At 39.6% G+C, this 24,079-nt stretch overlaps 1 protein-coding gene and 1 pseudogene across 3 annotated transcripts in view; one reads left to right on the forward strand and one right to left on the reverse strand.

Annotated features, from left to right (window-relative positions):
• The window catches only part of PHACTR2 (phosphatase and actin regulator 2), a 259,522-nt gene that overhangs the window by 102,217 nt on the left and 133,226 nt on the right, over positions 1 to 24,079 (reverse strand). The gene's annotated exons all lie outside the window — the stretch shown is intronic.
• Positions 19,770 to 20,115, forward strand: LOC114222722 (NADH dehydrogenase [ubiquinone] 1 alpha subcomplex subunit 5 pseudogene; annotated as a pseudogene).

Here is a 24,079-nt window from a genome sequence, read left to right on the forward strand (position 1 = left end):
CAGATATTTATTGTGTATGCGTGCCAGGCTCTGAGCTAAAGTACCTTACCTGCCTTGGCTCATGCTAATTCTCATGACAATTCTGACATGGATACTATCATCAGTCCCATCTTGGAGATGAGAAAAGACTCACAGAGACTAAATATCTAGCTCAGGATTTGCCAGGGTGGGTGTGTGGAGGTGTGTTCATATGCAGAAAGATTAAATAAAGATTTATTGACTAAATTATATGACTGACAATGAATAAATAAGCATCTTCCTCAAGTGACACACTGGGTAAGGGGCAGAGCTTGGGTTCCAAGTCCGAGATGGTTCTCTTTACTACTGCACAGCAAGGCCTGCTTTAACTCAGTGCTATGAACCCACCATATAAGGTCCTGGGAGATCACAGACAGGAAGGATCCTCACCCTTACGGAGCTAGCAGGAGGGCTGGGGAAGCAGACGCAATCAGTGCTCCCCAGGTGAGGAGGCACTGGACCAGAGGTGGGAACAGAGCCCAAAGGTGGAAGCCCATGGAGGGGAGCAGTCAGGTGACTGGGGAATGTTTCACAGGGAGTGAGAGACTTGACTGGGAACCGAAAAGATGAGCAGACTTTTCGGTGGAAATCAAGGAGGGAATGGCCTGAAAGTGATCCGATTAAGGATGGCTGACCTTTTAAAGTAAAGCCAAGAAAAATGTTCTCATTGCCATGCCATGCCGCTGGTCTCAAAATAGACACATGGTACATATTTACGGAAAAAAAATGAAAGCAAATTTTTAAGGTCATGTCTTTGAACATGTGAAATGGTTAAATGTGAAAAATTTAAAAAGGAACTAGAGAATTAGTGAACTTTCTGTATTATCAATGTATACACCATGACTTAAAAATCTGAGAATAATACAATTTTAGAGTTAGAAAAGATCTTGGTTGGTGCAGGGAAAAAAATTGCTTTTCATCAGCTGACTGTTTAAAGAAAAATCAACATTAAGGTAATAAGGCTAAAAATATATATTTTTAAAGATTTTATTTATTTGTCAGAGTGAGTGAGAGCACAAGCAGGGGGAGCAGCAGGCAGAGGGAGAGGGAGAAGCAGGGTCCCTGCTGAGCAAGGAGCCGGATGGGGGACTCGATCCCAGGACCCTGAGATCATGACCTGAGCCAAAGGCAGATGCTTAACCGACTGAGCCACCCAGGCATCCCAGCTAAAAATATGTTTTTAGTTGTGTAGCCATCATCTTTTAAAATCCATTAAGAGTAAAAAGAACAGAATGTAAACAAGAAATTAAATTTGAAGAAAAAGAATAGAATATGAAAAAACCTTGATATCATAGAGTCAAATGAAGTTATATTAGTCCCCCCAGAGGAAGACTGCTCTCATAACTCGACTCCCTATTTGCCAATTTCCAGTCCTCTGTCACTTGAAAGAAGCTATAAAATTATCCAAAGGGACCTGGGGTAAGATCAGTCATTCAAATTAATACTACAGAGCTCTTTCAAAATGATTTTTAGGTATACTTACAGACAGTAAATGATTTTGTACATGCAATCACCATCCAGATCAAAGTCTAGAATCATTTCCAGACCCAGAAAGCTTCCTTGTGCTTCTTCCCAGTCAATACCCAGTCTCTCCCATCCATTCCCCCAAATAACCACTGTTTTAACCCCTATTACCACTGATTTGTGTCACCTAGTCTTGAACTTCAACTTAGTGGAATTATACAGCATACTCCTTTATGTCTGTCCTTTTTCACTGAACTTTATGTCTATGAGAATCATCTAAACACATGAGCATTCCAAAGCAAAGTTACCTAGCTACAAAATGGAAATCTGCTGTCTTAGCAAGACCTCAGATGATAGAGCTTTATCATATGATAGAGACAATGATAAGCTTTATGCAAGCTCTTCTACTTATAAAGGATATCATTACTAATTTCTTTATCTGGAAAATGCAAATATCTCCCTTCCCATGCCAGATTTCTGGGAAAGCTAATCTATCTTTCTATTATCTTTTGAGACTGCCCTGAAACTATGCTAAATTGGAAGCTCACCTATGCAAGATGAAAGGTGAAGAAGCAGTTTATTTTCCATAAATAATGACAGTTTTATGTTTATTCCCACTCTGCAAATGAAATCATGCAGCAGTTCTGACCCAAGCAATTCGCAGAAACACTGGGTACCATGTTATCTGGTATGGGAACAACAACTGTGTTTACATTCTACATTATCCTATATATATTAAAAACCTACATATATATTAAAAACCTCTCCTCAGTGGATAAACAATGACCCAAGAAGACTATGTGGCTTCCCAAGTCATTAACTAATGGCAGAGACACCATCCAGGTCCTGTGATTCCTGTTCAAGGCTTTTTTTCCCACTTCATGAGTCTGTCCTCATTGGAATACAACAGCTAAACTGGTGAACCAGTAGCACCTCTTGGTAGCTCCAGAAGGGCACTACAACTATTTGTAGAGCAAAAAGCAAAGAAGATGTTGCACAATCAGGACAGGCAATAAATCTCAGTTACTGTTTTGGGTTTTAACCAACCAATTGGAGTGGGTGACTGTAAGCCAAGAAGAGAGCTGAGTCCCACACCCAACTCTGCTTCCTAAGAGCCCTGTGACCTTCGGCAAGGACCCCAATATTTCATTGCTGAAATGAGGAGACTAAGTTACATGATCGCTAGGCTCGCTTCCAATTTAAAAAATTCTATGATTCTCATACTGATTTGTGCTGAATTCATAGATCTTACAGGCCACATGAAGACCTGTTCTAAGTGCTTCATGAATGTTGCCTCCTTAACTGTCAACACAACCCTGTGAAGTAGGTGCTTGTTAGCACTCCCACTTTATAAATGAGGAAGGTGAAGTCCAGAGAGAGCCAAGGAATTGTCCCAAGGTCACAGAGCTGGTAAGTGGGATTTAGTCAATAGTCTGCCTCCAGGGTATCCTTTGTACAAGATGGGTCAGAGGGATATGGGTGGGAATAGAGCTGTATTTTAAGAGGAGGCAAGACATAAACCTTAATGAATAATAACTCAGTTCTACCTCCAGCCTCTTCTGTGGACTAACCCAAGGAATTACAGCAGGTACTGTTATGCTCTCTGAAACAATGCCCAGTGTCTTCACAGTTTAGTTCATGCTAGTTGCAGGCAGAGTGTGTCCTTTGCTTAAATTAACTACGGTCCTTTGATTGCACATAATCCTTATTTACCATAGTATTAACTTTAGGAATTTGATATCACCAGTTTTTTAACTTGTTTTTCTAATGGAGGCAGCCATTATTTTTAAACCCCCAAAGGGAAAAGCTACTAAAGACTTCCATCTGTCTGCAAGCACTGACAAAGAATTTCAGAGTTTAAACTCATGGCTGATAGGCCTGCAGAATGAGTATGTTTGTGCAGCTGTATGACATCCTGATGCTCTGACATGCACAACAGCCCCTAGACTTGCTATGGGATATTTAACAGATTAAATAATATCACTTGTATTTTGGGTTTAAAGAAACTCTGATTGAGTAGAAAATGGGATCACTTTGCAAATGGAAAATGAATTTTATTGTTAAATAAAAGCATTTTAAGTTTTGAATACCACTGTGATCACAATAAGCAAAGCGTTCTATGAACAGCTTTGATGGCTCTACATGGAAATATTAAGAACTTTGCTACAGAAGTGAAAATAAGAAAGGAAGCAACCAACCTTCTACCTTCCTTCCCTTACTAACCTTCTCTCCTACAACTCCCCGAGTCTGGGGTGGGGAGCAGGTCATGGTGTGTGGAGGTTGTACTGTGTTTGTAAAAAAGAAGAAAAAGTTGACCCATCTCCAATGGGCAAAACATCAACTGAGCAAATTTTACCTCCTCTACGTTAGGATAACAACCACTTGGTTTGCTGAGCACAGGCATAGGGATGGAACTTTAGGGGAGAAACTGGCAGATCTTATGTACAAGTCATAAAATAAAGTCAAATGAAATTTCATAATTTTTAAGTAAGTGACTAAATTTTGCTTGAGAGACAATTATGAAAAATTTCCCATTGTGGATGAATGTAACAGAAGTATTAATAAAATAACATATTAAATCTGGACCAATATCTTTAGGTCGAAAAGCTGGTGGATAAATAAGAGCCCTGAGAATCTACCTATAATGTGATAACTCTGTTTATAGTCCAGCAGTCCCCTGGCAGTCACACCAAGTCACCGAGGCTGGTATCTGGGAAGAGAATAGTAGCCACATGCAGAATTCCAGACTACCTACCCAAGGCAGAAATGAAACCTACAGGCTTATACAGTGTTAGGCAAGATGCTGGGAGAAGAATTTATGTCTTAAAGAATCCCCAGGGCTCCCACAGTTATATCCTTATAGTTCAGTTAAGAGGTGACTGCAACAACCAGGCATCTCAACTTGGAGAGCAGTGAAAATGAATTAGAAATGATGAATGGATCCAAGGGACACTGAGGAAGAAGTGAGGAGATGGGGGAACTGTCTAGAGAAATCATGGAGAATTCTATGGCTTGAACCTCTCTGAGGTGTGGTGGAATGTCAAGAGAGGACTTGGAGAAAGACCTATATGGCTTGTGTTCAGACACCATGAACTTCAGGTATTAGCAGGACATTCAGGGGAAGATGTCCAGCAGACAGTCAGAAATACATTATCAGCACACTAGCAGGAAGTCAATGTTGAAATTATTTGGGGGAGTCTTCCAAACAAAAGCGGCAGTTGAGGGCCAAAGGTAAACGCTTAGAAAATGATTCTATTTAGAAGGCAGTAGGCTGTACATAGTAAAGAACCTTGGACTTCTTTACTGAGAATCATCGGGTACAAGATAAAGTTTAGTTTATTTGTTGTAAAGTCACAAGTGTGGGGGATTCTAGGGCATGTTTATGAACTGAGGGGAAAGAGCCTGAAGGGAGAGAGAACTGACTACCCACAGGGGGATGGGCTTCTCTCAGGATAGCAGTGAGACTCTGGGTGGCGAAGGAGAGCCTGAACCTCACTTGACGAATGTGAGGAAGTGAGCAGAAGTCAGGGGATGACGGCACCAGAGATGTGAAGAGGAATGCAGCAGGATGGTATGTACTTCCAGTGACAATACATGCTACTGGAAGCAAAGTGGCAGGCATGGCAGTCAGGAGTGGATCACATGTCAATGGTGAAGGCTGGGGGAGAGCAGAACCTCCATTACGGAGTTACCAGCCAAGGAGAGGTGGGTTCCAGACAAAACAAGACAAGGAGGAAGGAGAGGTCCACAAAAAGATGAGGCTGGAGAAAAATCTGCTTACTGTGGAATGGAGTCATTCATTCATAATTAATGTACTGAGCAACTATGCTAGACAAGGTAATGCTCCGAAGCCATACTAGTGAGCAAAAATGGATTGGACCTCTGCCCTCAGGAAGCTTACCGTCTACGAGAGGGGCTGACATTCTTCAAATAACCATCATTCCAATATAGAAACCTGGCACGCTGTGAGAGCGTGGGGGATGTAAGTGGCCGGAGGGGCTCAGACTGTGATAGTTGAGCACTAGTCCTTGTGACAGGCGTGGCCTGACACACTCTCCAAGTTCTGTGTTACAGATTCAGGGCAAAGCTGTTTGAGGGTTATTGAGATTGAATCTAGTTTCATAACAGTGCTTAAAAGGTAGAAACACCCCAACCAAATTAGGCAGGAAACCATTTAAAGTCACTGAAAAGCAAAGGATTAACATTCCTTCGTTTGTACACCTAGTTCTCTAGAGAAGGGGGGCGGCAGGGAAGGGAGAGAATTCCATTAGCTGTTTTTTAAAAAAAAATTTTATAGTAATGATGACTTTAGGGTCAAGTTTAATTTTTTTCTCCAACACAGTCACTAAGGAGATCCCACTTACAAAATGTTCTATTTTGGTTTCTTTCTTTTAAAACGACATGTGTGTCAAGCAAGCATTCCAGAGAACGAGTTGTACCAGCAGGACTTGGGTAGAACACCACAAGGAAAGCCTCTCTGAATCCAATTAGGGCACCATCAAGCCAACCAGCTTATTCCAAAATTCTTTTCTGATATAATTTTTATTAAGATTTTCAATACTGGCCTAAAGGAACACTGAATGTGTACTAGAATAATGGGGGAAAAAAGCCCATAACTGAACTTCAGAAGCAGCTAGTTGCAATTCATCAACTCTTCCAGAAGCCATAAAAGTAACTTTTTAATTGTTGTTGTTATTAAGCAAGTAGGGGAAAAAAAAAAAAAAAAGACTGCCTCTTGATGAGCAAGTATATAAAGAAAAAGTAACAGCGCTCCATACTAGATCAGGAGTCCCATGAGGACAGGCACCAAAAGCATTTCATTCCAGGTGGTGCCCCCACCCTGTACCCAGGCCACAGAAAGTCCTTAATAAATATTTACAGAATGAATGACTAAATCTTGGACAAATGTTTGGCAATAATGAACGTACAAGGCCTGGTCTAACTAGGCTATGATTTATTTTAGCAGGTCTTTAGATTTTTCATGTAGAGGAAATTGTTTCCAACGGTGCCTTCCTGCAGAACTCCAAATATTTTGAATGATAACATAACAAACACTAAAGTTTGAAATTGAGAAAATATCAAAGCCAGCAGGAAGGATGATTAACACTCATAAGAATGGTACAGACATTGTTGACAAATTTTTCAGGTGAACAAAGACTTACTTGCGGTTTACTGTGTCCTTTTAAAAAGACAACCCACCAAAGACAAACAAGTGAAAAAAAAAACAGTTGGAATAATTTACATGTGAAAAGATCTTTTAAGAATTTTGTATTTTTACACAGCAATGAGTGGCAAAAATTAAATGTTTTCAAGAATGACCCCTCCACACACCCCACAGGGACATTTCCTTCTTGCTTCTCAAAACACATTAGGCAACTCAGACTTTTCTGCAGTCTTCATCTTCTTTCTCCTAATTGGGGGACTCAGAAAGGCAATTTAGTTTCACAGTCAAAAAACCGGAAAGGCAAATTATCTGACTAAACTGAAACCAAGTCCAAATTGCCTTTGTTTTTCCATTGTTTTCAGGCATTATGTACAAGAATTTAAATCTCTCAGAAAACAGGGAACCACACAGAAAACCATATTTTTAACCTGAGATAAATTCTGTCATATTATAACATTATGGATATTTAGCTCTGTATTGATACTTCAGATTTTTGATTCACTAAATACATCAGAAACTGGTAGAACTACAAGGCCCTCTGCATGGTAGCCCAGTGTTGCGGTGGCAAATATCTGACTAGACAATGTGACGTGCCCAATGACTAATCATTCCTTAAGCCTGGCAACCAGCAGCAAGTTTTTGTCCCACTCTGAACAGAAAATACCACTCTCTTATCTCACCTTTCAACTGAGAATCAAACCTCTTCCGTTATACCAGTATCTTATGGGAGCAAACACAAATGGAGAAATGATCGGCTCTTCCTGTGCTCTATATTAAAGCTTCCAGAAAAGTAAGAAAATGTTTTGTTTTATCCTTTATCTTATTTGGCACCCTGGTGATACCTCGTATATGCTGAGAGAAAGAGAGAGAGAGGAAGGAGGGAGGGAGGGAGGGAGAGAGGGAAAGAGACGGAGAACAGGAGAGAGGAAGAAAGGGAGGAAGAGAGAGTCATTTTAAGTAAACACACAGACCTGTAAGTGCCAATGAGAGAAAACATGGGCCTTGAGCCAGAAAGACTTGAATTTAATAATCTGTTCTTCCACTTCCTAGCTGGTAATCTTGGGCAAGTCATTCAAGCTTTCAGAACCTCTTCCTGATCCACAGAATGGGATAATACAATTTAGCATTTGGGTTGTTGCAAGAGTTAACAGAAATAACATACGTAAAGGGTCATACTGCATCACCAATATTCAAGAAAGGTCAATGCCTTCCACTACTTCCTCTCCTAGTCTTACACAGACAAGTGGAAAGGGGGCTGTTAAAAGGTTTTGAGGGGAATAAATTCTAGAAAGTGGGTTATTTATGATTTGGAGCAACTGGGACAGTGAAATTTCTTTGAAAGCTATTTCCCTGGTCTTCTAGAGGGCTCCAGAAAAACAAAAACACCCTGTTCAAAACAGACTCCTGCACAGAGCCACCTGTGTTCTCCACTGGTCTCAGGTCAATTGCTGAGAGCAGCAGAGACCAACTAGCACTCAAAGGAAATCACCATCATCCTACAGCAGAAATGCCCTCAGGAAAGTCACAAGGCAAGAAGGCTGACATCACCCACAAGAATCGAGACAACAGCCAGAACTGGATTTGGCTCTATTTCCCACCAGCTGGGAAGGTGCACAGTTTATTTTTACACTTGTACTTGCAAAAAATAAAAAAGTAAAGTAAAAAACCCCACAAACCTATTTTACTCAAAAGACATGTTGCATATTTGGTGAATTCTTACTGAACCATGTTGAAAATTCAGTTATCAAACTGTCTACATCTCGTTGAGCTACAAGTTGTTGCTTTTAAAAGCCTGTGTTAGACAAGATGTGTTGCTATAGCGGCCAAACACAGGAAGTTGCATTTTACTCCTGTTTCCAAATATGCCTAGTGTTAAAATCCGAGCAGAAAACGAAGTTCTGTTTCATGACTCTATTAACTTCCGATTCTCTACAGTTAAGGCCACCATTAAATTCAACATAGAGGGTGCCTGGGTGGCTGAGTTGGTTAAGTGTATGCCTTCAGCTCAGGTCATGATCCCAGGGTCCTGGGATCAAGTCCCACATTGGGCTCCCTGCTCAGCGGGGAGTCAGCTTCTCCCTCTGCCCCTCCCCTCTCGCTCACTGGGTCTCTCAAATAAATAAATAAAATCTTTTTAAATAAATAAATAAATAAATTCAACATAGATATCTAAATCCTAAAGGACTCACACTTACTGAGAATCATCACCTACTGGACTGGCTAAGAAGTCATTATCAAGGGGATCTGTGTTTATTCTGTACCACTTCCTTTTTGAGATCTGACAGGAACCTTGTGCTCTTTCTTTTTGCTCCCAGGACTAGATACCGGACAATAAAAATAACATTAGACCGGCACTGCAAAATCTTAAGTACTTATTAATTAAATCCTTATCAGTTATTTCCATTGTATATAGTAAGACTTCATCTTTAGGTCTTAGGACACTGAATTCTGAATCTGAAATATCAGGGTTGAATCCAAGAGAAATGTTCTCACTTGGAAAAACACCAACGTTCTGTGACTTTTAACCATCCTTAGATTAAGTGTTTGGCCGATTCTAATCTACTCAATGCCTTAAAAGACTAAAGTGACAGGGTCACAACTAATGGGTGTGGAGCTTGGCTGAGGAATTCCTGTACACCCCCCAACTCCCACTCCATCACCCTTTGGATTCAGATCAGGGCCCAAAACAACTGGGTCTTACATGGAGCTTTTTAGGAATGCCTTGTATCTCAGCCATCTCAAGATCTAACTTACTTCTAGGAAACTCCTGGTCCAAAAGATGCCAAAAAATTAAATCATCTCTTAGGTGTCTGGAGAGTTTTCAACCCTTTTGAGGGAAGATCTAGGATTGCTAGATTCTGATGCACCCGTCTTACTTGAGTGCTTACGTGGCTTGAGGGACCTGTTCCATTTACATTAAAGAATTTTGAACCTCATGGAGGTGGGTATGTTTTTGAAGCACTATTTTCCTGCCTTGTGACAAGATGAACAAGTCCACCCAATCCGTCCACCCCAGTCAAGAGTTTAACAAGAGAAAGGAAGCCATTACCAAAGCCTCCTAAGTGTTTTGCAATGTGTAGGGGACATAATACAAATGTGTTTAGTCACACGTGAATCATCTTTGAATTACCAACCTGACTCAACGGAGCTGCTGCATTTTCTGGCGAGAACATTCCTGTTCTGGCTTTACTCTGACAGGTGTTTTAACGTTATCTTTCTTTAGCAACCCTATTCATTCTATTTCTTATTTTAGCAGCTTTTTGTGAAGAAACATGTCACTCTGCTGGATATCAAACACATCTAAGATAACAAAGCATACAGAGGAAGAAAAAAATCAAACACAGAAAAGATGAATCTATATGTAGTGACATTTGGGAATAAAGCATTTCTCTAAATAGTGTGCCTCACATTCAGGGACCTCAAAGATTACAAAACTAGTCAGGTGGTACTTACATAGTTGCTGACCACACTGGGATTCGCATCTTCATAAGCACTGTTTTTGTTAGCATTACACAATCAATTTGGCGCTCCACTCACGAGGTAATTATTTCTAACACAAATATGGCAGAAACAGTGTTCACATAGACTATTTTTAATTCTACCACATATAATCTTTACATTCCACGCCTCATCTCTTAAGTGGCACTGCCTAGTGACATATGTTGGGTCCCATTGCTGAAAAACACCTTCAAAGCATCCTCTTTCTCGGTCAGATCTACTGAGTATGTGGCGCCGTTGAAGGTGAGCAGGGAAGAAGATACAATCTGTTAGGAAGGGGAACTGAAGAAACCAGAAAAAAGACAATGGATCCAAGGTGTTTATGGGCCACTGTGAGTGGATCTCAGTTTGTAAACTGACGACATTGTTTTAAGGACTTTGTTATGGCTGATTTTGTCCTCCAAAATTCATCTGAAGTCTTCACCCCAAGTACCTCAGAATGTGACTGTTATTTGGATATAAGGCCTTTATAAAGTTATGTAAGGTGAGATGAGGTCATAATGAGTGGGCCCTAATCCAATTATTGGTGCCGTGGTAAGAAAATAGAGACTGGATAGACCTGTGCATTCACAAACCATATGAGGATACAGGGAGAAAGTGGCCCGGAGAGAGCCTCAGAAGAAACCCAACCTTGATCTTGGTCTTCTAAGTTCTAAGTCCTAAGTTCTCAGACTCCAGACTGTGAGGAAATGAAATTCTATTGTTTAAGCCAACCCAGTCTGTAGGAGTTTGTTATGGCAGCTCTAGCAAACTAATACAGACTTTACTATTGTCTGTAAAGCTGTGTATTCATATACTGAAGACAGCATGAAAATGTCACACACACCCCACCCCACCCCACCTAACAGAGGGGGAAAGAAAGTTCTTTAAAGGCTTCTATTATGATCACTTTTTAATGGCTTTATAAATTAAAACACCATCATTTGAAAAATGAGGTATTGGTGTGTTCTGACATTCCATGGTCTGATGACTAAAGGGGATTCAGTCTTTTAAAGAGTGTACAGTTCTAGATCCTTTTTAAAATCTCCAGTTTGATTTTATTCTTTTCGTGTTTTCTTTAAAAAATTGGCAGCCAAGTACTTTCCAAGCGACAGAACACTAGTTGCGCACATATGTATATAATTCCGTTTTAGTAGACTTTAGGAAAATGAAACACTGCTCTGTTAGACACACAGGAACATTCAACATGAGCTCAGTTAACTCGTTCTGGCTTATTCCAAGTTTCCATCCTCAGCCAGCTCCTCCACAGACAGCCTGGCAGGTCAGTGCGAGTTAACTTTACAGATGCAGAAGAAATTTTGAAAAACACAGAATCCCTTTAAATAGATGAAATCGGCAATTGCAATCCTGAATCATCCTGTCAGGTTGCCCTGCTCAGTCCTGTGGGCTACCCAGCTGTGGTCAGAAGCATTTTTATTCTGGAAGGAAGGTCCAAGGCAATGCTCAGCAGGCCCTCCTCAGAGCACCTTAGACAAACAACAGTGGCCTTTCCTCGGGGAGGCTGAGAAACCCTTTAGTAAAAGCTTTTAAGAGACCCCAGTTAAGACTGGAATTTACTTCACACTGGGCAATGTACTGCAAAATAGGCACATCACTGAAAGGAAAGACCCCTGAAGTACAAACAGAGGCAAAAATAAAAAGCCAAACATTTCTGAAAGGAACATATGAAAAGAATTTTTAAATAAATGATTGCTTCCTTTTGAAGTTTTCAGAATTGGCTGCCCACATTTCTAAAAGAGAAAAGGGCTCAGTCTCCTTTTTATAAAATAGACCTTACTAAAATCTTTCTTACAGTCCCTCCCACGCATTATTAAACACCTGTTTTCATCCAGCCCCCTGCTCTGTCACTTTGGTTCCTCCTTAAGTAATTAGCATGCAGCCACCTCAGATGGAAGTTCAAGGAGGTCTTCCTAAAAAGGCAACAGAGTCGAAATTCTGTGTCCTTTCCTTAAACAGTAATTGTCATTCTGCAGATAACTTCTTTCCTTTCTAATGTAACTACATTTACCTCAAGCCTGACTGTTGTGGGAAATGAATTATCTTGCAGTTTATAATATTAGCAAAATGTACGTAAGAGCAAAAAAATTTCTGGCAATGAGATTTTACCAAAATTGTACTTGACAATGGGAATACTTGCTCAGAACAGGACATATTAATGACGAAATTTATCAAGACACTGGGTACAGAACATCAGTGTTTTTGAACTGGACATTTTGTAACTTCTACCTCATGTCAAGAGAAGACACATTGTTAATGAAGAGAAATTTTCATCTGAAGCCACTTTTTAAACACTGCTAATCTCCAGAGGATATTTCTCATGTTAAGAACCTTCTGGAATGCTTACTGAAAATTCGGATTCTGAGACCCCTCTCCAAGAGATGGATTTTGCTGTTGCCCAGAACTGAGTATTCTCCCCAGGCATACTAGGTGATTCTCACAATCAGCAAAGTCTGTAAAGTACCATTATTATCACCACAGTAAACATATTTTTAAATTAGTTCATTCAGCTATAAAACATTAAACATCTATAAAATATTTTTTTAGACTATAACAACAAGGGTAGATCAAAGTTGAGTTCTCATGTGAAAATCATTCGAGAAAGTCTTTTTTTTTTTTAAGATTTTATTTTTTGACAGAGAGACAGCGAGAGAGGGAACACAAGCAGGGGGAGTGGGAGAGGGAGAAGCAGGCTTCCCGCTGAGCAGGGAGCCCAATGCGGGGCTCAATCCCAGGACCCTGGGATCATGACCTGAGCCGAAGGCAGACGCTTAACGACTGAGCCACCCGGGTGCCCTTGAGAAAGTCTTTTGAAATTAATTAAAAGCTATGTGCTGAAGAGAAAAAACTAATCTTCTACATAAAGAGAAAACATTAATTGTGGTTAATTATAAGCGACAGTATTTTGACATGTTACAGCAAGTTTGCTTTGCTACCTTATGACGCAGCCAAGCTATCGACCAAGAAGAATGCCAGAATAAAGATGCCTTCTAGTAGTAGGTCTCAAAAAAACCAAGTCCCATGAGCTTTTCTCAAGAAGCTACCTGCGTGCTCTGTCCAAATTAGGAAATGGACCCAGAGAAGATAAGACTCTGACCTAGCAATCTGGAGATCCATCACAAGAGGGAAGTGGGAGGACTCCCCAGGATGATATGAAGAGAGATGCAGGGTAACAGCCAGGCAGCAAGCTTAGAGGAAATCCAGTCCAACTCGGATTCACTTCTTACAGCCGAACTTGACTGAATAACAAAACTGTTTGAGCATACTGAGAAGAGATTTACATAATTGGGGAAAGATTTGGGGGTGAGTATGCAGGCCCCTTCTCAAGCAAACAAAAACACCAGTAAGGAAAGCAAAAGCCATGCAGGAAAGAAAAAGTAATCCTGGTTTACCACAAGGCTTAGCTAGCATCAATTTTTACAGTTATAGAGAATACTGTTCTAATCAAAAACACAATAGAAGAATGCTGGGAAGATGAGAACATGGAAGGATGGGAAATGCGTGGTGGGGTGGGGAGACAGGGGTCAGAGAAAGTGTGAAAAACAAAGCTATGTCTTCAGTTTCCATACTGTGAGGTCAATAATAATGTGTCAAGCTGTACAATCAATAATTAGCAATGTAAGCATGCTATTTAGAGACTGGAGGTAAATACTAAAGAATGGTTTAAACAACCATACACTACTTGGATGCTAACTTTCCATTCAGTTCCTATCACTCTATCAATATCCAATCTGACCAGACAGAGCCATTGATTTATTCAACAAATAGCTGTGTCAGGCATAGATGTCAGAATAAGAAGGCAGATTGGGCAACAAGATAAGGTCCCTTAGCTCCTGGAGCTTAGGTTCTAGTGAAGGGAGACAATGCCAAACAGGATAATCTGAGAGATCGGTGCAATGAGAGATCTGTGCAATGAAAGAGCAGAGAACTGTAGCTTGAGGGGTGGGTGGACAGGCTCCTCTGAAGAGGACTGGACAAGGCAGGTCTCTATGAAGCAGGTCATGCTGGATCAAAGACAAGGAGTCAACTTTGTAAAGAGCTACTGGAAGAGTGTCCCTTACATCCTGGAGAGAGTGAGCAGCAACTGCCAAGGTCACAGGTAGGAATGAGCCAGGTTTGTCTGATGACTGAAACAGGGAGTAAAGCTGTGGGGGAGGCGGGGGGGCAGGGACCAAGGATCATAGAGGATCGTGTGTGGCCTGGAGGGCCAGACTACAAAATCTAGATTTCATTCTAAGGGCAATGGGAAGACACAGGAAGGTTGTGAGTAAGGAAGTGACGTGATTTATGTTTTAAAACATCACTTTAGCTGTTGTGTGAGACAGGAATTGCAGGATGTTGAGAACAGAAGCAGATCAGCTCGAGCCCACTACAGCTTTCCGGGCAATGAGCGGTCAAGGTTTGGAAGGTGGCAGTAAAGACAGAAGTGAGGGGCCTGGAGATATATTTTGAAAGGAAAATGTACAGGACACGATGGTCTGGTGTGAAAGGGAAGGGAAAACTCAAGGAGGACTCCTCAACTTCTGGCTAGAATGAGTGAGTGGTGGGAGGTATCATTTGGTGACATGTGGAAAATTCAGGGAAGAAGGGGTTTGGAGGGTAAACTCAAGCCTTCTGTTGACACCTTTTCCCTGTGAGATGCCCATGAGAGACACAAGCAGACTTGCCCAATAGACAGTTGCAGATCTGAGCCTGGAAGCGCAAGGCAAGAGCCAAGCTGCAGAGAGAGACATGAGCATCGCCCCACTCCCATTTCTCCAGCCACCCTCCCAGGCCAGGCGTTCACTTCACCTTACTGGATTATCACAGCCGACCTCTTGGTCCTGCCATCAATCTCCCCCAGGAAATCAATACTGCGGGGGGTCAGGCAGATCCATCCCCCACGGGCAAAGCTCTAATCATTTCTCATTTGATAAAAAACTTTCAGTGGTTCCCACCACCTGTATGGGCCAGAATTCTTGTCCCCGCTTCTGTACTTTTTGGCTTCCCTGATTTGCCCTCATAGTTCTCCAGGGGTCCCTTTCCTTCCACCTTCCCTGCTGCCCATCTCCACCAAGTGGATGAGACCTGTAGGCACAGACCCTTTGTGGGCAGGGTCTGTGTATGATTCCCCTTTGACTCTTCCCCCACAGCCCAGCACAGAACCTTCCGTATGTAATTACTTCAGTTGGATGAAAGTGTCACTCTTTTTCCTTTTAATATTGCTTCACAAAGCAAGTCTGATTTGCAGGAATATACCCACCGAGCACATACCAGCACAGCTTTCCAGGTTATTCTTAAACAAAACACCAGTTCAGTCCCTCCTTTGTCAACCCAAATTCTCTTAGTATTAATGGCTGGAATGTCATCCTTGCCAGAAGGTTTATATGAATAAAAACATCCACCCCTTGAAACCAAAATAAACAGCAGTAGTAAGCAAATATAAATAATAACAGAACAAACTTTTAAAAAAGTAATGTTATTTGCCCATTCCCTTCTGGGGAACAGAAACTATTGGTTTTGGTTTGGGTTTCCCTGCTTCAGATAGCAGTGAAATAAGAGGGTAGACCAGAAGTGTTTATTTTCTTAAGACTATTTCTACCTCAGGAACACTTTTACATAAGTTGAGTCTTCACTAAATATGTATCTCTACTCCCAAGAACAGAGACTCCCAAGAATAGACAGTTAGCCTCTTACACTGAAGTCCCTCAAGAGAAGAAAATGTGTTGGAACTTTTCCTTTACTGAAGTGAAAGAGGCTTAATTAGAGGATCAACAATCCAGAGTCCTTACCTCCTTCCCTACTGCAATAAGTAGGCAAAAGGTGAAGTCTGACTCCCCCACTGATCATTATCCTCTTGGACTTCTGAAGAAAAAATACATTGCAGCCAAAAATATCTGGGATATTACTCGTCAACCAGACCTGATGAGCTATGGACCAAAGAGAAGTAAATGAAGTTCAAATGTTTGCTCATTTTCTTTCTTGCCAGGTGAGCAACTGCATCTGTGTTATGATCAAATAGGCTAAGAAGAAAATTCAGCCCAAAACGAAGATGGCTATGGTAGGACCGATATTTTTGTTTCCATCATGGAATTCACAAGAAAAAAAAAAGTGGCTGAAAAGCAGCCAATGAACTTAAAACCACGTCCGAGAAAAGCTGATATACTTACAGGTCAGCTTGTGGCTTTAATTCCAGTGGAGGTCCAGGTGGACACAGGATATGGAAGTCCTAGCTAGGATTGTGTCCGAGGCAGAGGAAAGCCGGGACAGTCACACAACCTCCTCAGCAATGAAATTCCTCCTCTTTCTCCCCACCCCCATCTAGATTTCTCTTCATGCACATATTTTAAAAATAAAATCTTTATTTTAAACCTGCCTTTTAATATTTTTGTTATTTATTATAAAAATCACTCTTCAAAATTATGTTTTACACCATTTTCTTAAAAGATTTATTTGAGAGAGAGAGCGTGCGCACGCAAGCAGGGGGAGAGACAGAGGGAGAGAGAGAATCCTCAAGCCAACTCCCTGCCGAGCACAGAGCCCACGTGGGGCTCGATCCCAGGACCCTGAGATCATGACCTGAGCTGAAATCAAGAGTTGGCCACTTAAGGGGCGCCTGAGTGGCACAGTTGGTTGAATATCAGACTCTTGGTTTCAGCCGGGGTCATGATCTCAGGGTCCTGGGATGGAGCCCTGTGACGGGCTCCTGCTCAACAAGGAGTCTGCTTGAGACTCTCTCTCCCTCTGCGCCCCCACCCCGCCCCGCTCATGCACGTGCGCCCACATGCACATGAGCCTTCTCTCTTTCAAATAAATAAATCTTTAAAAAAAGACAAGAGTTGGCTGCTTAACCGACTGAGCCCCCCAGGTGCCCCATATTTTACACCATTTTTAAATGGTTTATTCCATTATATGACTGTATCCCAATTAACTGAAAAAATTTCTTGGTGTTTGACTGCTACTTCCAATTTTGGGCTTTTAATAAACATTGTCCCAGTGAGCAAGTAATTATTTCCTTTTCAATATGCTTCTGAAAGTGCAACTGCTGGGTCTGAGTGTATGCACATTTTAAGGTTTTTAATATATATCACCAAAGCTGCTCTTCTGACAGGTTGTGCCAATTTAAACTACCACAAGACAATCGTCTGAGAATCATTCTTTTATATCCTTGCTCATTTCATAGGTGATCAATGGCATCTTTTTTTTTTCATTAAACTGCTGAAACTATTTCATATATCAATTGGTAAATTATGTCTCTTCTTTGATTAAGTAATGTGAGCAAGTTAACTCTTGTGCTTTAGTTTTCCCCATCTGTAAAATGGGGATATTAATAGTAGTTACCCTTTAGGGATGTTGTGAGGCTTTAAAAGTTAATTCAAGCAAGGCACTTAGAATAGTTCCTCACTTACAGTGAGTTCACAGTTATAGCCATCAGATATTTTGAAGAATGCCTGTTCATGTTCTTTTCTTGTTTTCTACTTGAGCCTTTACTTTTTTCTTACTGATATTTTTCTTACCGCTTTTTAAGGGTCTTAGTACATTAAGATATTTATCATTGTTTTCCATATACAGTACAAATATTTTGTCAACTTCATGATTTCATTTTTCAATTTGCTGATGATGAGTTTTTTGCTATACATAAGTTTAAAAACTTAATATCATTAAATCATTCACTTTAAACAGAACAAGTTACAGAGATCCAATACTCAAGTACGAGAAAAACAGCGAAGGAAAACATCTCCTTAACACAAAATCTGTAAGATTTGCTACAAGCAATTCAGAGAAAAAGAAATATAAATGCTCCACTTCACTCATAATGAAAGTGAGATATCCCTTTTTGCATATAGATTGACATGGATTTTTTCAAATTAATTATGCATAACATTGTGGTCATGTATAGTTGTGCAGAGTGTTCACTGCACAAGGGCATCGCTAGGCTAGGGAATGAGTTGGGACGGAATTCCTGCTAATGTTCCACTTGTTAAATCTTGTGCCTGCAGGGCTGCCTCATTCAGAGGGAGTGACTTCAGTTTCTCACAAAGCACTATTGGTCTGAGAGATCCTGATATGCCTGCAGTGTTGGTGAGAGTTCAGAAAAAGGATTGCATATACTGAGCAGATATACTGATATACAGCCTCTTTGAGAGTAATTGGACAAAGTCTATCAAAATAAAATATACAAATCTTTTGACTTGACGATTCCACTGCTAGGATTTTACTGGTCCATGTAGTTCAAGATGTTTAGATAAAGATGTTCATTTCAGCATTTTTCATAATAGCCCACACACAAAAGAACCCCAAAACAATATAAAAATACAAACATAAAAGATAAAAAATAATAGAGGTCTTTTAAAAAATTATGATGTATCTATTATTATAAAATTGCTTGTTAACAGGATTATAAACATCATTATGGAAATATTTTGAAGTTATATTACATGAAAAACTCAAACTCTAGAGCAGTAACTATATAACATGTCTTGCTGTGTTTTGATAAAGATACATATACTTGAATGAAAATTTTCTGAAATGAAAACAAAACAAAGTTATTCATTCCAGGTTATAACTGGGAAGAGACTGGGGGTCTGGAAGGGAGAAAAACTCACTTTTAGCCTGAATCGTCTTAATAAAGTTTTACTTCTAATCATGTGCATGTTATTTTCATTAAGGAAAATAAACTCTATCCATTTTTGCCTTCATGATTTCTTCCTATACCAGGTTTACATAGAAATGGGTAAGTATTCTGGGCAGGAGCTGGGCATTGACCAAAATATGAAAACCTAAAAACACAGATAGATAGATAGAGGTTCTATCATGGCCTAGGTGTGATGCTGAATACTTTACTCACTTGTTTCCTTGTCCCCTAAAAATTAAAGAGTGGCTTTCTCTGCCCTTTTAACTCCAGGGCAGAGGCCAAGTAGCCAAGAGTTGGTCTGTGTGACACAGTGGGGGTGCGGTGGTACTGAAGAAGACAGAAGAAATGGTTACTGGATTTAGATACCACCCTTCAGACAACAGAGCCAGAATAACACAGAATTCTTGAAGTAAAAAAACAAACATAACCTTCATTCATATTATCATTGGCTTAAAGTGATCAGGCTGTTCCTTGAGAATATTTGTTGATTCATTCATATATTCAACAAACATTTATTGTGTCCAATCTACCATGCCTTGTACTTGGTCAGGGGAATACTGAAGTCTCAATGCTTCTAGGGCATGAGGCCAGAGGGTACTGAACCCACCCTCCTTGGAGCCATTTTAGCCTGTGCTTAGAAATAATGGATCTAATCCTCAATAAAATACTAGCAACCAAATCTAGCAACACTTAAAAAGGATTATACACCATACCTGTGTAAGCTTTATTCCAGGAATGGAAACTTGGTTTAATATCTGAAAATCAACTAATATACTATACCATATTAATAGAAGGAAGGACAGTAAACCATATGAATATCTCAACAGAGCAAGAAAAAAAAGCCTTTGAATCTTGAATAACAAAGATGCTCACAAACTAGGAACAGAAGGGAACTTTTTGATACAAGGGCATATATGAAAAACCCACAGCTAACATGACACTAAATGGTAAAAACTGATTGCTTTCCCCTTTAGATCAGGAAGAAGACAAGAACATTCACTCTTGGGCTCTGCCATGGCGGCTTTGCTGAAGAAGACCACCAGGCTTGTGGGACTGGCTGTATGAGTCACACAAGAGGCTAAGAATATTGTACACAAAGATTCTTGATGTTCTTGAGCAAATTCCTAGAAATGCAGCATACAGAAAGTATACAGAAAGATTACAAATGAGAAGCTGAGTACAGTTAAAGCAGAACCAGATGTTAAGAAATTAGAAGACCAACTTCAGGGTGGCCAACTAAAAGAGGTGATTCTTCAGGCTGAAAATGAACTAAGTCTGGCAAGAAAAATGATAACAGTGGAAATCACAGGAGCCTTTAGTGGAAGAGCCTCCTGCTAATCAATGGAAATGACCAATATAATCATGATTAAATGACTAGTGTGTTGATGGGAAACTGATGTAATTAAATGTTGTTACATTAAAAAAAAAAGAAAAATTCACTCTAACCACTTCTATTCAACATGATAGTGTATAATGAGTAAGGGCAATCAGACAAAGAAAAGAGATAAAAGACATTCAGACTGGAAAACAAGAAGTAAAATTATCTCTATTGCACCTGACTTTGTATATAGATCTTGTATATAGAAATCCTAAAGAATGCACTAAGAAACTATTGGGACTAAAAAATGAGTTCCACAAGTTTGCAGGGTATAAGATCAATATATAAAAATTTATTTTTGTATATCTATATGCTAGGTAGCAACATTCTGAAAATGAAATAAGAATATAATTGCATTTATAATAGCATCAAAAATAATAAAATACATAGGGATAAATTTAACAAAGAAAGAGCAATACTTATGCATTGAAAACTACAACATATTGTGGGAAGAAATGAAAGAAGATCTAAATAAATGAAGAGACATTCATGTTCACAGATTGAAAGACTTCATATTGTTTTTGTTTTTAAGACTTCATATTGTTAAGAGAACAGTGTTATTCAACACAATCCCTATCAAAGTCCCAGCTTTTGGCTTTTTTGCAGAAATTGACAAGCTGACGACTGATTCATACAAAAATGCAAAGGGACTAGAATAGCAAAAAGAATCTTGCAAAAGAAACACAAAGTTAGGGCGCCTGGCTGGCTCAGCTGGTAGAGCACACAGCTCTCAGGCTTTGAGTTCAAGCCCCACATCAGATGTAGAGATTACTTAAAAATGGTCTTTAAAAAACAAAAATTTTAAAAAAAGAACAAAGACGACATACTCTTCTGTTTTAAAACTTACTACAAAGCTACAGTAATCTACACAGTGTGGCATATTAATAGACATATAGACTAATGGGACAGAAGTAAAGTGTTCAGAAATAAACCCTTACATATACTGTCAATTGATTTTTGACAAGGTGCCAAGACAATTCAAGAGGGAAAGAATCATCTTTTCAATAAATGGTGCTGGACAGCTAGATATCCACATGGAAAAGAATGAACTTGGAGTCCTACAAATGCACCAGACATAAACATTAACTTAAAATGTATCATAGACCTAAATGTAAGAGCTAAAATTATAAAACTCTTAGAAGAAAACTCAGGTGTAAATCTTAACATTGGTTACACAATGGTTTCTGAGATATAACTCCAAAAATACAAAGCAAAAAAAACCCCATAAACATGAAATAATCAAAATTTCAAAATTCTGAATTGCAAACCATTTTAAGAAAGTGAGAAGACAGTTGAGAGAATGGGAGAAAGTATTTGTAAACCACATATCTAGTAATGACTTATCTCTCGTACATAAAGAATTCTTTTATCTCAGTAAGAGAAAGTCAAATTATCCAATTAAAACTGGGCAAAGGATCTGAATAGACATTTTTCCAAAGAAGACATACAGATGGACAACATTTACATGAAGAGACGCTCAATGTCATTAGTAATTAGGAAAATGCAAATCAAAACCACGATGAGATACAACTTCATATTTACTAGGATGGCTACAATCAAAAAGATAAATAACAAGTATTGGCAAGGATGTGGAGAAATTGAAACCTGCATACAATGCTGGAGGGAATGTAAAATGGTACAGCTGCTTTGGAAAACTGCTTGGCAGTTCCTTAAAAAAGAACATAAACATAGAGTTACCATGTGACCCAGCATTTCCACTCCTAGAAATATACCAAAGAGAAATGAAAACATATGTTCACCAGTAACTTGCACATAAAGTTCATAGCAGCACTAGTCATAGAACCAAAACAGTGAAATAATCCAAATGTCCACCAACTGATGGAAGGATGGGTAAAAATGTGGTATGTCCATACAGTAGAATGTTATTTGGCAATGAAAAGAAATGAAGTACTGGTAACACGCTACAACATGGATGACCCTTGGTAACATTATGCTACGTGAAAGAAGTCAGTCACAAAAGGGCACGTGACGTATGTTTCCATTCATACGAAATGTTCAGAAATAGCAAATCGACAGAGATAGAAAGTACCTTAGTGGTTCATTAGGACTGGGGCTGGGGGTTGAGTAGGCTGGGAAAACAGATTGATGGTTACACAACACTGAATACACTAACAACAAACTGTACATTTTCAGGGGGTAATTTCATGGTATGTTAATTATATGTCAATAAAGTTGTTTTTAAAAAATAGAAATAATGGCTCTCACTGCATGTTTTCAGAAATAATGATTAATGGTCTTCCTAAAACCTAGAGAAATAGATGCAGCCCTAAGCTGAAAGTTCAAGAGACTAAAATTAAGAGAGTGAAAAGCAAGCTGACTTGTGGCCTATAATGATTATTTTACAAAAGCCCAAATCAAATATCTTTTATGGTCAAGCATAATCTTTTGTTTAAATTACTTTTTGTATAAATCAGCTGCACAATTTTTTGACATGATTAGTCATTTTATTGGGAATTATAGCAATCTGGGTATTTTTTGCTGTACTGGGTAAGAGCTAGGACAGTCATATTTTAAGATTCTACTCTGCTTCTTAGTGATCAGTTATGTAATATTCTTTGCTTTTCGTAAAGGCAAAATTCACTTTTCTAATATTAACCCTAACAATATTTTGCAGCAAAAGAACTAAATTCAGGGCAGTATTTTATAACTGTTGTATTCGAGTGATGATTTAATTGTTTTACCAGTGCAGAAATTTAAAATATTAACTCTTCTTTAACATGAAAGAAGTCACCCTGCTTTAAAGTAAGACAAAGGAAACTAAGCCCCATTTGCACAAGATAGTTTACTAAAGATCCTAATCACCACCCGCCCGCCCCCCCCCCCCCCCCCCCCCCCCCCCCCCCCCCGCCACCATCCCATCCCCAAAAGCCATATCAATATGGGTCTGATGTTCTGGAGCTTTGTACAACCTTGTCCTTAACAGGAAGGGAAGGTGTGATCTTTTTTTGGATTTTGGTTTCTCTCCTTTGTAGAAGGTTCCTCCTTTGTGGACATTAACATAAGCCCCAGCAAAGCTTGATTCTTCAGGGTGTGAAGCACTGCAGTATGAACAAACCCATGTGGGGGGAAGTTGGAATGATAGAATGCTATCTAGTTGGGAGACATCCTGGAGCTGATTAAAAAAACTTTCATCTCTACCCTGTCACTTCCTTTCAGCAAGATCCTGTTAATGTTTACACAATTTTAAAAGTGTATCAGATATCTCAAGGGATAACGTAAATGGCCCCTTTGAGGTTTTTTTTTTTTTAATGTTACGGAAAAATATCAAAATAGGACTTCTTACATTTATTTCATTATCCAGTCACAAGTAACGCCACCAAAAAGTTGTTTATCCCTACCCTGCTGGAGAAATGCCAGGCTTACCTTCCTTCCCTTTTTTAAAGAAAATGGAAAAAACAAACTTTTTAAACAGATTATTGTAACTTAGAAACGTTACACAGGATTCCATAAAACGAACTTTAGCTCTCGACAACTGAGTTTGTGAGGTACGTTTTCCCCAGTTTAACAGCTTATGTGCCTAACATAAACAAAACTTTTGAAACGATTACGCGTTTTTAAAGTTAGTTACGAAGTATTCAGAGTTCTGCCAGGATAAAAGAAAGCAACCAGCACTTCTACTCCGAAAACAAACCATAAATCAGTTGACAAGCTTGCAAGAATTCAGTTCTAGTCTGTTCGTAAGCCAAGCGTAAATACAGAAAAACCTGTTGGCACGTTTATCTTGCTAAGTTTCACGTTTTAAAAACACCGCAATACGCAAATGGCGTTTCTCATAACGTTCAGAGTCGGAAGAAATTCAGATAAACACCCAGGCGAGGCATCCCGCACGGAAAATGGAGCCTGTGCCTTTAAGGTAAAACCGGCTGGATCCCAAAACGCATTCCACTTCTCCACGACAAAGAGTTTGGGGGAGCGCTACCTCTCG

This window comes from Eumetopias jubatus, unplaced genomic scaffold (assembly GCF_037043125.1).
Source record: "Eumetopias jubatus isolate StellerSeaLion01/CBP00866 unplaced genomic scaffold, mEumJub1_p1.0 scaffold_6, whole genome shotgun sequence".
In the NCBI taxonomy this organism is placed as follows: Eukaryota; Metazoa; Chordata; class Mammalia; order Carnivora; family Otariidae; genus Eumetopias; species Eumetopias jubatus.